We start from the raw sequence: 9381 nt of genomic DNA on the forward strand, positions 1-9381 counted from the left end.
TAAAAACAGATGGAATATCACAAATTCCTCATAAAAAATATCCAAAATTAACAAGCCCACTCGGTATTTCTAGCTTCGACTCCGAATAAAAAAATAAAAAAGTAAATACAAGAAATAAAAGAATTTATACTTTTTTACCTCTGCGGAGTCCAATCAAGTTTTACGAGGTCATGTATTCGTTAAATTCCAACATTATAATACGTTCTCTCTATATTTTTAGTCAGTGTAGGTATCGGAGTCGGTATAAGTGTCTGCAGACGACTTTTAGAAAATGTCTAATGGTAGGTGAAGTACCGGTTAATAACAATACGCTTGAGTAAATATATTTTATGTACCTCATTTTAAATAAACAAAAAATATCATGAAATCTTCATAAACTACTTTACATGTAAGGTAGGGGAAACCTTTGTTTTTAATAACAATTGAAAATTTTATTTTACTTTGGAATTGTTGTCTTTTTTAAATTCATTAATTAAGCTATTTTCAAAATTTATTTTGCCTGGAATTTTTTTGCATGGAACAATATTACATTCATGTCTTTTTCGGAGCTCCTCAAACCAGAAGATATGTATTTGGAATATTCGGTTGTACTGAAATACAGTTATTTTGTTTTTGGTAAGGATATATAATTTCTAATATGATCTTTATTTCAGATATAGGATTTCGAAACTGAACGTGATGACAATTTTTTACACATTTTATATTACACTGCACTTGATTCATACTAACAACCTTTCAATGGCTATAAGCCAAACTGTTTTAACAGTTGATAAATTTGTAGAGATGAATTCAAACTGCAATGTTGGTATAACATTTTAGCAATTGCATTGTAAAATGACATGGCCTATACGATAAGATAACAGTAATAGTAACTGCTTTGCAAGAATACTATAATATACTAAAGCAGCTTCCATCTGTAAATTTCCACTCAAATCCTTTAAAATGGTCAGTACAAAATCTTTTACAATTGACATTTATGGTGCGTATTCTTATCTTGAATATATTATCCAAATGTAAATACCAATTGACTTTGTATACTTTTGATCTACTGAAATATTATATAGCATTTTATCATAAATATCTTTTGCTTCAATTTGTTTATTTCACCATCTCAATTTATCCTTATATATATATATATATCGATTTTACTCTTTATAGAGATTTTCTTTGATTAGAACTTGCTGCCATTTTTAGAGATGGAAAATTTTAACATTTTTAGAATCTCTTCAATTCAGTTTAACTTATTTCAAATGAATATTTTTTTAAATAAAACCTTCTGATAACTTTCCCTCACCATCCAATATGTTTTTAAATATATCCCAATCCACTTGTTACCCAGATTTGAATGAACAAGCTTTTGTTGCAATATTTAATGTATCTTTTTCCACAAACAATCTGTTTTCTGATATGCGAAAAACGATCTGTAAATTTTGTTAAACCTCATGTTTTCACCAAACTTGACATTTATTTACTTGTAAATAAAAAAATACGTTATTTCCTCTTAATTAGATTGATATTCTTTCTTTTTTAATTTTATCAGCATTTTAGTAATTGGCATTTGTTACCAATAGCAGTTCGGAAAAAACAGAGTTTCATTTAAGACACCATAGACGAGAAAACTGTCAAAACTAACAAAATTGTATAAGCAAAATTTTTCATTCATTTTTTATTTTGTTTACAAAATCACAAAATATGTTACCTAGAACCAATCAGCAGAGAAAAATGATGATATATGGCACTTGCTACCAAAGAGAATGATTCTTTTCCACCAGGTTTTTGTTCGACATTGTATATATACTATTGTTTAAATAAAAAATATAAAGCATATTTATATTTCTAACAACTGCAATAACATTTTACTGCATCGTAAGATCTTCATCAAACTTTAATCTAACACTATACGTATTTGCATGCCAATACAAAGTACTATATACTAATGTGCTGATAATTATACATCTAGCATATGAACAGCAAAGATGTAAACAAATATTGATGAAGAGTAATGTTTATGCTGTCTTCTTTCTTCCTTTTTGATTCATCTATTCAAGTTTGGCATGTTTTATTTCGTATAGCTTTGTACAATTCAGTCTTCATAGCGATATAAAATGCAGTTAATCATGATTAGCTTGACAAAAAATTATGCATTTAGTTGAGAAGCAAGCTCATTTCGCGAATTTTTTAGCCAAACATGAAAAAAATGTAAGGTATTAAACTTTTTCAAAGTGTAAATATTATAATGTATGTTTTCCAGGACTATCATATTACAAAACCTCCTTGACTACATACAAGAGAATGTTAATAACCATGCTCGAGTGTTTTGATCGTGAAATGAATTGGCCGTCAAAAGTTTGTAAAAAAGGTTGTGACAAAAAAAACAACATTGGAATTGCAGATATTAACCTGTATTACCTCCATGATTTCCTTGGAAAGTTGAAGCTTACCAAATTGGCGAAAGATACCAAAGGAATATTCAAAATCATAAGTCGAAAACAAACTGACAATTCCATGACAAATTATGATATTTAATTGAAAAAAAATGCATTTATGTTAAACACCAAGTAAATTCAATGGTATATGCGTGCTATTTCGATAATCAGGAAAAACATGAAATGACGTCCAGGGAAAAAAATATCCAGGGAAAGTGATGTACCAAAATGTGATTTATTTTAGTTGTTGACCGGTTTAAAGAGACGGGAGGATATGTAATTTCTTTTTTCATATTGTCATGTTGTGTAATTTTTATTCATTTTGGCGTAAGCAGAGTTTTTGAAATAAGAAAATTTCACAATCACATTAACCAAATTTTAAAATTTCATGTTAAGAAAATATCAAATATGGCAATCACTCCTATCAAATTGGACTTATGAGATAAAAACAAAAAGCAAAAAACTCTTTTGAATTATCTATAGAAAGTAAGTGCATTTATTATTTCCCCTTCAGATTAAATAGATGCTTAGCTATAGACTATTGCCATCCTATTTCAATTCGCACCGGTTGTAAGATTTCTTTTACAATATATTTCTAACCTTTAATGACCTTAGCTAACGTAATCTAAACGTCCTTGGAATAAATTGAATTATTTTCTCATTTAATTGTTATCTACTTTAATTCTTATCTCTATTATTATCTTATTCATGTGTTATCGCATTGCTATCTCATTCCATTATATGTCCATGAAATAATCTTAAATCTACGTATCTTTTGAATCGATTCAGGAGATTTCAATATCGGTAAGCTACTGTTGCTTTAATTTAGCTATTTTAGAACATGAAAGTAATTTGGAAAAAAATTAATAATATTAGCAGGCAGTTTGGTACAACTTCCTAAAAATTAGCTTAAACACATCATTGCTAGAATATTGTTTTCCAAGACAACAATTCGACCCGGTTTGAGGTAGTATGCAACCTTTGATTTGACTCTTAGTTGAAGACGGGTTGTGCATGTGTTATTATAGAGAAAAGAATGTAAAAATTGAAAAAGGAAACCGGCAAGAAAAAACATTTCGTTATCTGAATGTACTGGTAAAACGATAATTTATCTATGTTTGCAATCAATGATATGCATTAAACAACCAAGGCATATGTATGATTTGGCACCTAATGGTTTTTTTTAAAGCAAAACCATACTTATATATATTTTAAACAGAAATGTTTGTAGAGTAATAAAATAAAAGCTAATTTTTCCTCGAATGACGTAAAAGATACCATTTGAAATGTAAAAAAGAGAGAATCCTTGTGAAAAAGAGATGGACGATACCAAGGGGGCATTTAAAACTCATAAGTCTAGAGAAACTGTCTAGCATCATTGCACCAGACGAAAGACGACGAAAAGACAATTAATTTCAAAATCACTACATAGCAAACGAAAGACTGAACAAACGAACCCCACCAATAACTAGTGGTGACCTCATGTGCTCTGAAAGAGTAAGCAGACCCTCTTTCACCTGTGGCATCATTGTAACTACATATTCGGTGATTAGTCTCATTCGGTAATGTCATAATCGAAGAAAGACGACGAAGTTATGGTTACGACAATTGGCACATATCCAATGGTCACCAATGACACAAATAATCGATAACAGTCAACCAACTCGTGATGGCGTCCGTAAAACTTTCGAAGGGATGACTTCAACTTATCATTGGGCCACTTGTTTAATACCTTCCTTGTAAGAAGCAATCGTAGGCCCACATCAACGAAATCATGACAGGAAAAGCCAGCTCAGGAATATCTTATCTACTGGGAGATATATACTCTATATGCAGACGCTGCTGAAATTTTGCTTCACACAGATGAAAAGTTCACAATTTGAAAGCTGAAATCACCCCTTTGTCGTAAAGTTTTGTTCTCATCCGACTCGCATTGTCAATGTCTACATGTAAATAATTTAAAATATGAAATATGAAAGCTTCCATTTCATTGGTAGTCTGAAACAAAATATGAATGATCTTTCTGATTGTCCTATCATTTGTACAAAGAAAATGAAAAATATACAGTTGAAAACTACTGTCAATATTTAAATATGTAAATAATAAATAATGAATCTCTACTTTATGTTTCTTTATACTGAATAAATGTATTGAACATATAAAATCTCCTAAATTTCATATATCAAGTATTGTTAGATGTTATTCGTTATCCCAATAAAACATTTGCATTGAACACGTTTTACGTCATAGTCAGGAAAGGTAAATATTGACCAAGATATATTTATTAATGTATTTATACATGTTTTAACTGAGGTTGCTGTTTTTCATGTTTTTCTATTTCAATGAAGAGGACGATTTAAATACTTATTGTTTGACATTTAAAAATATTGAAACGTGATATGAATAGTTCTTTATCTTTAACGCAGGTATTTTCAGAGATTTCAACAATTGTCTTATTGTCAATAATAAACCGAGTTTATTTGTTATAAGTGACGAATGAAAGTTACGAATAAAAAGCCTTAATAAATTTGTTATAACTTTAAAAATATCTATCCATGTCTTTTCCATATTAAACAAGAACGTTATGTTTTCGAAGTTTAGTAGTCAAACATCCTGCGATGTATGCCCAATATAAAAGATGTTTGGTAGTTGAATTCTTTATCGAGTAAATCTACACGGAACCACATGTCTCGTTTTTTTCTTTTTCGTTATTTGATGCTTTTAAGGAGTGAACTTATTTTCATATGATGAAGACATAATATTTCAATTAGTTTAATTGAGGTCTGGAGCTGGCATGTCAGTAACTGCTAGTAGTCCTTTGTTCATTTATGTATCATTGTCATTTTGCTTAGTTTCTTTTGTTACCTATTCTGACATCGGACTCGGACTTCTCTTTAACTGAGTTTTACTGTGCGTATTGCTATGTGTTTCTTTATTATACATTGACTAGAGGTATAGGGGAGGGTTGAGATCTCACAAAACATGTTTAACCCCGCCGCATTTTTGCGCCTGTCCCAAGTCAGGAGCCTCTGGCCTTTGTTAGTCTAGTATGTTTTTTTAATTTTAGTTCATTTATATGTTTTGGAGTTTAGTGTGACGTCCATTTTCACTGAACTAGCACAAAATTATATTTAGGGTCCAGCTGAGGACCACCTCCGGGTGTGGGATTTTCGCGCTGCATTGCAGACCCATTGGTGGCCTTCGGCTGTTGTCTGCTCTTTGGTCGGGTTGTTGTCTCTTTAACATATTCCCCATTTCCATTCTCAATTTTATTACATAGTTTTCAATAATTGTTGTACTTGATATCCAACTTTTTATTAATAACTAATGTATTGAAATACTAATTATTAAACGATACGACCATATTAGTCCTTTGTCAGACAGATGCAGTCTACATAATCAGCATTGCACTTGCTGATTTGTCCCTTATATGACTGGGTTGGTCGTATCATTTAACCCTCTATAAACCCATGACCGATATGGCTTTCTATTTTCTTATTTAAAGTAGAATTATGCACTCGCTTCCTTCTTTATGCTTGGTTCATTGTGTAGTTTTACGTTGTGACAAAGCATAAACGAGTGAGCGAAAACGGATATCTAATTTCAAAGTGATATGAAACTTCAAATCTAAAAAAGAATAGTTGAATACATGTATGTTTTATATTCTTGAAAGTCTTACAATAAAACAAGTGTAAGTGAACTTTTATGTAAAAGGAAATCCTTTATATTATTAAAATCTTCATAAATGTACTGCTACTGAATTATTGTCTTCAAGTTCACTAACTTGCCGATTTTCCGCCGTATGCAGTGTCCCTAACTACAAAATCTCTTGTTACAACTTCGGCCACTGCACAGCGCAAGTGCGAGGGGAAACCCGTGATGAAAGAATGTGAACGTGCACTGGAAAGGGAAATAGTAATAACTGATTCTTAGAGAACACATTTAATACAACAAATCATTTATCAACTGTTTACGAAATTTTTAATTAACAAATAGGAACGCATGAAAAATACAAAAAGATACCATTGCTCTATCAATTCACTTATTTGTCACGTGCTCCACATACTCTGTGTTGATTGTTTATTAATGTCACGATCCGGTAAATTTCCGGTAAAGAAACTCGCAAGTCAATTAGCTTGCGATCAACAAGAAATGAATAAAATATTATTTGTCGATAATATGTTATCATGATAGGTTCGTAATAAATATAAGGAAAAAGTGTATATGAGTTTATATGCACGCAGTAGTTTAATAATTTGGATAACATTAAAAATTACAAGAAACTCGTTTCATTTTTGCATATGTGCTTTGTCTATATTTCATTTTGTTTTTCTTTGTTGACATATTTGATTGTTTTATAGTGATTGAGATTATAACACAATGTTGACTGTCGTACCCCTATTTTTAACATTTTTATCTATTATGTATGTTTGTTTTGTACACACATTGTTGTCAATATACTGGAATTTTATGCGACTGTCATACAAGTGAAAGGTTTGGCTAGCTTTAAACCCAGGTTCAATCCACCATTTTCTACATAAGGAAATGCCTGTACCAAGTCAGGAATATGACAGTTGTTTTCCATTCGTTTGATGTGTTTGAGCTTTTAATTTTGCCAATTGTTAAGGGACTTTCCGTTTTAAATTTTTCTTAGAGTTCGGTATTTTTGCTGTTTTACTTTTTTCATATGACTTTAATATGATTAAACTCTTTTGTGTAGTGGCCCGATGTTTTTTTTTTTGTTTTTTTTTTTTTTGTCGTTTTCACAAACCTTCCCCCATTTTATATCCTTTATATTTTTTGAATGATGTACATATATTTTTATTCATACTATACATGTGTTATATATATATATATTTGAAATACCGGTGCCTTATACCAGTCTCGTTAACATTTGTATAGTTTATTCATTATCATAATTAATTCATGTTACTACATAATATACGATTTACAAAAAAGGTAAGTTGATAAATATCCTATTTTAGTTAATATGATGTCCTATTCTAATTTTATCGAATAACAGTTTTAGTATTATCCAATAATTATTCCAGATGTTTCCATTTTTAAAAAGAAATATTCATAATCTTCAATAACATTACATATATGACGTGAAGTACTTTTCGATATTTTCAAGGAGAATGGTAATTGTTTGGATGGGAGTATGTAATGTAGAAATTTCCAACTTAGCATTTTCAATTTTTTTTTCTTGTAAATAGTTCAAAATAAAAAAGAAAATTTTCTCTCTTTTCTTTAGTTTTTCATCTAATCAAATCTGTTTGTCGCATTTTTCAAACCATACAGCTAGAGGAGGGACGATTATTATTGTTGTATTTTTTGATGAATTTATATATAAGTGAACTTTTTGGAACAAAAAACGAAAATCGCGTCATGTTTTCTTTTAATGTTCATAGTTTTGTGTTTTGGATTTAAAACTCTCCCAATAATCATAACTTTAAGTTTTTTAATATTTTTTCTAAACAAATTTGTCATATGCTTTTGTTTTCTCTTATCTTTACTAGACTTTTTCCTATTCTTTTATTTAGCGTTTCATTCACCACATCCAATAATAAGTATACCAAGACTCTATTTTTCTATGACACTTAAACATTTAAAAGTATTTGAATTTCTATCTTTACTCATATTTTCAATATACACATTTGCAAAAGTAAAATATTATTATCAACTTTAAAATAATTTTTCCCTTGATCTGCATATTTGTCAACGATATCATGTTTAATTTTCTTTATTTATTTTTTTATGAAAATCGAAACCCCCTTGGTTCTGTACTTCTAAAACTGTGATATATTTCACCTGTGAATTCTTTATCGGCAGTAGTATCCGAAATATGTGTTTCTTGTAAGAATCAAAAGTTCTCTTATTATTTTTACCAACACTTTAAGTCTCAGCTTTTTGCCATATTTTCTTAACTCCTGGCAATTTAAGGAACATATGTGTAATACGTTCTCCTTTATTATCAATTATGAATCCGATCCATCATGATTGTCGTGACGGCCACGCGAATGATACCACAAGTGAAAAAGAAACTGCTCAACGTTCGGAAAACTCTAGTTCTCCCTGTTTTTCGTCGAGTTTGTGTTGCAAAATCTGTATTTTTAATTCACGCCGTAGGATAACAAAATTACCGAACTCTAACGAAAATTCAAAACGGAAAATCCTTCATCAAATGGCAAAACCAAAAGCTCAAATACATCAATCGAATGGAAAACAACTGTCATACTCCTGACTTAGTACAGGCATTTCCTCATTTAGAAAATGGTGGATTAAACCTGGTTTTATAGCTAACTAAACCTCTCACTTGTACGACAGTCGCATAGAATTCCTTTATATTGACAACAGTGTGTGACCAAAACAAACAGACATAATAGGTAAAAATGTCAAAAATTGGGGTTCAGCAGTCAACATTGTGTTATGATCTTAATCACTGTAAAAGACAAATAACTATTTCAACACAGAAAAAACCAAAATGGCATATAGACAAAGTACATAAAAGCAAAAAATGAGACAAGAATACTAAAATGGCCATAGCACAATAACACAATGGCGGGATGTATAGATACCGAGCAACGCAAAAAATATATTACCAAAAATGGACTAAATAGTAAAGGTTAAAAATATACAAAGACAAATAAAAAAAACACTATACCATGTAATTAAGATAATAAACAACGTCAGCACCTAGAAGCTATACTTCACGACAATCATTTATTATTGTGTGAAGTTGATACGGAATATTTATCAACAAGGTCTTGGTATCTTCCGATGAACTTTTTTAGAAAAAAAGGACGAGACGTTCTTTGACGTAACCCTGGTTCATCAACCTTTTGCTTAAAAACTGGTGACGTTTCATAAAGTCTGAGTAGCAGCTGCAAGCTCTTGAATACCGAATGCGTTGGGAAATGTATAGCCCATATGCAGGTAAAGTTGGTATATAGCT

This window comes from Mytilus californianus, unplaced genomic scaffold (assembly GCF_021869535.1).
Source record: "Mytilus californianus isolate M0D057914Y unplaced genomic scaffold, xbMytCali1.0.p SCAF_3, whole genome shotgun sequence".
NCBI classification, from domain to species: domain Eukaryota; kingdom Metazoa; phylum Mollusca; class Bivalvia; order Mytilida; family Mytilidae; genus Mytilus; species Mytilus californianus.